We start from the raw sequence: 5,602 nt of genomic DNA on the forward strand, positions 1-5,602 counted from the left end.
AATAAATTTGAAGCAGGTGGACAGAGCAGCAGGAGGGCAGTATCAGGCTAATACAGCAGGAGGGCAACACCAGCCAGTTAGAAAAAATGAATTGCATGGACTGTAGGGGACTGCATATTAGAATTGCCAAGCTGAATATTTCCTACTGCATATCCTAAATAAATTAAACCTGTCCAGAAATATGGGCAATGATAGCTCCCCACATGATACAAATAGCAATGGAAATGAAAGTTGGCCATGTGTGTTCCTGTAAAGCTCTAAAACTTCAGTTGGGGTGTCACTTCAGTCCCTTTTAAACCTATTGCTGTTAGCTAGGCCCCTAGACAGATGCAAATGTCTCTGTTGGTATATTTTAGTGATACTACTTGCATTATCTATACAGCAGTGAATGTCTTTCACTGTGACAGGCAGCTCCCTTTGCTTTACATTCCTTTTGTAAGCCAGCACTGGTGCTGTCTGGTGGTGGTGGTGGAAAACAGGGTGGGCAGGACTGCCTGCAGGAGGTGCATCCGTGGGTGAACCAGTAACTGGGAGAACCCTGCCATGTTCCTGCTGCTTTGCCTGGAGTCAAGCTGCTCTGCACCAATAGCAGACCCCACACCCTGTGACAGGGACCCTGTTTCTCCTTGAGCAGCAGATTCAAGTCTGACTCCTAGAGCAGGGTGGGCCCAGTTCCCTCGAACCTTTATCTTGCTGGAATAGCCCCTGACTCCCTTGGTTGGCCACGCTAGCTAGTGTATGGCTGCTTGCATTAAAGTGTATTAGTTGGTTCATTTGTCTCTGCCTCAGCTGCTTTGCTTCTGGAGTTCTGTGATGTTGGCTGGTGCTCCTCAGGCAGCCGTTGTAATGCTGCCTGGATGTTGCCCACCTGCTTGTTTGTCCATAGATGCCTGATATTTTGCCTGCTGTCACTCTGGCTATATCTTTTCTCTCTTCTGTGGCAGCTGGCCTGGTTGTGGCTTGATTTGTTGCATGCAGTGCTTTTCCTCCCCTGACAGCATACCTGCAGCTACAAATTGCACTCTGAATTTTCTGTTTCACAAGAGTGCAAGGCTAAGCCTCTTGAACACAGCTGAAATGTCCTGCTGACTTCAATGGGACACTGAATCATATCCTAAATCACTGATGCTACAGGGTATGCCAAAGAGTTTAGTTCTGTGCTCAGAATACCACACTTCTGGGAATAGTGTCCAATAAATTACATTTTTCTAGAGAGGTCCCTGCTCCATGGAATATTGAGGTTTCTCAATATTCCTGCTTGTAGACCTCATCTTTTCTTTGAAGTATGATTTGTGAGAACGTTTTTCGTAATTTCAGCCTGATGAATGTTCCTCCTCAAAGTCTCTTGGTCTGCATTTTACTTTGCTGTTTTTCTTGTGCAAAGGGTTTTCTGCTGCTGAAGAAAATATTCTTCCAAGGAAGACATCTTTCCTTTAGTCTCCCATGGGAATGAGTCTGTATTTCTGAAAGAGCACACTTCTCTATTGGACCTTTTTAAAGAATCACTGGAGTTTCCAGACTCCTCTGGGACTCCTCTCTGTCTCCCCAGTAGCAGATAAAAACTGATCAATGAGGCACTCAGCATTTTTCACTTTCTTGTCTTTATTTCAGTGTGCCACAGAGGAACTTGAGTTACTGGGAGAGCCTGCCCCCAACCACATCCCAGGGTGGGCAAAGGTCAGCTGAAAGTATTGCTTAAAGAAAGTATTGCTTAAATAGTCATAGGATTTTATTCTGTGATCTTGTACCATATGTGACTTCATAGTGACCTTGTGAAATTCTTTCTGCTTTAATTAGCAGAATGTCAACATTTGTCTTCTACCCATGGCTTTAGGAGAGGTTTAACACTAAGCTATTAGATATCATCTGAAAACTGACAGGTGTTTTAATCAAGAAACATGTTTCTAAAACTTCAGTGTAATGAGTTAGCTGTGAGTAGGTTAGAAGAGGACAGCAACAGAGACATCATGCAGATTTAGGTATTTGTTTTCTATTTCAATAAAGAAAAGAACATATGACCAAGGTTAATCCACCATAACACCAGCCTTGGAGCTGTTGGGAAGTGTCCTATCAAGGCTCCTTGAGTTAACTCTTTCCTATTCACACAATACCTCATGATTCAGAAAGGAATATAACAAAACTATTTTTCTGGTCTGTTATGTTAGTGTAACTCTTACTTTCCTCAGCTTACAGAAGAAGGCAGATGAAGTCTTCTGTGTCCAGCTCAAGTGTATCTTTTTATCCCAGTAAGTTCAAGTCCTTCCCCTCCTCTCTCTGGAAATCTCTTCCGACACTACCTTTTGGGATCTGCCTTCTCTGGCAGCATAGCACCCTGCACAACACCCTTTTTCTTGCACATGAATGCATGTAAAGCAAACACTCTCAAAAGCAGTACTAACATCTCTACAGTGGATGCAGAGCAATCACAGGAGGAAGACAGAAATAAGATGCCAGGACAGGGCCTCAGGGTGTGTTCTGTACCTGGCCAAACAGGCAGGATAATCAGCTTTGTGATGCTGATGCCATGCAGAGATCCCAGCTCATCCCACCCTGCAGCCCCACAGGCTGTGTAGAAAGTGGTAATGTTTGCAAAACAGAGGTTATTGCATTACACTCTCAACTTGAGGACTATGCTTTCCAGCAGTCTCCATTCTCAGACCAACTAAGCAATAAAGAGAAGTTGCATAAATAAGAAAAGACAGATCTCATTTGTAAGTAATTGTAATGTAGTCTGAGACTTTTTGTTCCTATAAGTAAGAAAATAACTAGAAATTGAATGTAAAAGAGAACTAAAATGCAAATAATAATAATAATAATAATAATAATAATAATAAAATCACTAAATCAGTTTTCTGTTCTTAAAAGCCAATCATTGACGTTTGTTACTAATGTTCCAGCAAAAAAAAATGAACGTGGACTTTTGGCTTCTGCTCCACTATCTGCTTTATTTCTTTTAGGGTACATACCTTGTTTCAACGTTCTGATTTTTAAAGATTTTCAAGGGACCAATAATGATCGTCATTCATGAAATCTGATTTCCAGGGTCCCAGATTTATAAGTATTCATTTAACAATTATGATGTTAAAATAGATTTAATTGTTTATTTATTTCTATTGGGTTGTTTACTGTCTAGATCAGCTTCACACTAGCTCAATAAAGTACTTGCAGGATATATTTACTGTTTTTCACTAACTAATAAATGGGCTTGCCCTTTTCATACTTACAGGAGATTCTGCAGAGCATGTGACTTCCATTTTAGGTTAAATGGCTTACATGTCTATTAATATTATATCTTAATTTTTCAGGATCACAGTACTAAGTAAATTGCAGGAAATGGTTTATTCTTCAGTCTATTCCAATCTGTCAGAACTAACTTGGTTAGTATGCAGGATTGAGCATGTTATCTTGGGAGCAAAAGGTCAGCTCTGCCAGTTTTGTGAAAGACAGTTGCTGGGAATCACTTGGACACAAGCTCTAGTTCATCTATGCCAGTCAAAAGAGCAATTTGGTACACTCTCAAGACTAGGCTAACAGGATGAAGATGAAAGAGCTAAAGCAGAATTTATCAACAAGACCAAAATACTCAGATTAAGTTGGATCTATTCTTTTACACAGAGTGCCTAAAATGTAATGGGTAATTGAGGGATAGAAATCCAAAGTCCCTTTCTTCAGCCATAGATTGACTTTATGACTGGAAAAATATACAAAGTTCAGTTCAATTGAATCCAGGTTAAAAATAAATGATGTTCATATGTTAATATGGCAATTAAGCTTTCTGAGTCTATCCTTCTTATTTTTTCTTTAAAATAATAATAATAATAATAATTTAAAAAAACAAGTCAGTACTATGGAAAAATAAAGAATTCTAATCAGGTAACCAACTTCAAAGGATATTTTTTAACCAATGGGGTTAAAACTTGTTTTCTATGTATTCTTACAATGACATAAGAAAACAGATGTGCATGCAATACAGTCACTGAGGAATTAGAAAAGAAAATCAAAAGTAGGGCACTGTCTTTTATGCAATTGATGAAAAATTTACTTGCTTCACCTGACACTTTAATATGGACTTTATCCAATGTGGAAAACAATCATAACAGAAATAGTAATATACAGTATCAGTAACTGAAAGCAGCACAAATTGAGTGCAAACAATATGAAAAGAGAAAGTTACCAGTCCAGTTAGTCAATAAAGATGCCAGTTTTCAAGTAACATGCTTGAATCACTGTTATTAATCAGGCTCCCAATTTATAACAGATATTGTGCAGTCGGTGATTGATAATCCTTTCGGGCCTAATGTCGGTTCTTCCTTGAACCATGAAGACACAGTTTGTGTGTGTTTGAGAACTCTTAGATTGGTGAGCTCCACAGTTCACCAGCTGCCCAAATTACTTTCTACTGAAAATATATATATATATATTTGGAGGAGGAGGGAACAAATTTATACCTCTCCTCTTTCTTTTCTCCCTTCTTCTTTCTTTTCTCTCATTCTTTTCTCTCTTCTTTTCTGGTATAGAGGTGAACTTGCAATACATTGAACATAAACATAAGAGCTATTAGAAGCAATTGTTCTATAATAAAACCTAATGTTGCTAGAGCACAAACATCTGTCACTCATGCAGACATCATCCTGTAAACCCATCTAACTAACTCCATTTTCCCTTCTGATTGTATCAGGATAGCTTGCGGCATGACAGTGATTTGAGTGACAGACGTCCAACCTGGAACAGTGCTATGCATACTTATGTTTGTTTACAGGGCCTCATCACTCCTGAAAGATGTAAATTTTAAATTTGCTTTTATTGGGAAAAAGAACTGTGAGGAAAAGGTTGTTACCTTGGAATGCAATGTCAAAGTTATTGTAAGGCTCTGTCTTTCATAAAAATGTTACCAAGTTTTTAAATTGACATTTTGGTTTCCTAATGAAAAAGAGCATGAATAATTTAAATGTAGACGGCATTTTTTTATTAGAACCATACTATACCAATACAGCAAAAGAGACAACACTCAAGATACAGCTTAACTTAATCCTTCTCTTCCCAGGCTTTGATTACAATCTTCAAAACAGCTATAGAGCCTCTGTATTAAAGGCAGATTTTCCTTATCTTCCTATTAAATTATGGTTAGATTTCTGGAATGCTACCTTAGCAAGTTTAATCAATGAGTCCTCAGAACCATAACAAAAATTAGCTGATTATTTAAAACTTCTAGACATAGAACACATAGTTAGTTTTGCATTATTAGATATTAAAAACCTTCTCTATACAAAATATCTTTCAGTTTTTTCCATTATGCATATATTATATCAAATTAATTCCCAATTCTAACATACCTGTAAAGAAACAGGCAATTTTGTTTGTGGTATGGGTATGACAATCCAAATGCTTGCACTTTCATTTCAGTGCTATTTGACCATATCTTTCATTTCTTTATAGTATACAAGATGTAATGGGTCATATATCCTGTATAAACAAAGCTTTCTACCATGAGATCTGCAATGTAGGCGAAATATGTTCCCTTGCCAATAAAACCATGTTCTCTCTTTAATGATATCAATCTGTAAGTTGGCATTTTGCATTATGTGCTTATTTGTCAAGCAGT

General features: G+C 38.0%; 1 long non-coding RNA gene across 1 annotated transcript; it reads left to right on the plus strand.

Annotated features, from left to right (window-relative positions):
• The first annotated feature begins 2,186 nt into the window (after positions 1-2,186).
• Positions 2,187-4,904, plus strand: LOC118170480. Its single transcript, XR_004752738.1, has 2 exons — positions 2,187-2,246; positions 4,679-4,904. It is a non-coding gene; the product is annotated as an uncharacterized LOC118170480 (long non-coding RNA).
• The last annotated feature ends 698 nt before the right edge of the window (positions 4,905-5,602 follow it).

This window comes from Oxyura jamaicensis, chromosome 8 (genome assembly GCF_011077185.1).
Source record: "Oxyura jamaicensis isolate SHBP4307 breed ruddy duck chromosome 8, BPBGC_Ojam_1.0, whole genome shotgun sequence".
NCBI lineage: Eukaryota > Metazoa > Chordata > Aves > Anseriformes > Anatidae > Oxyura > Oxyura jamaicensis.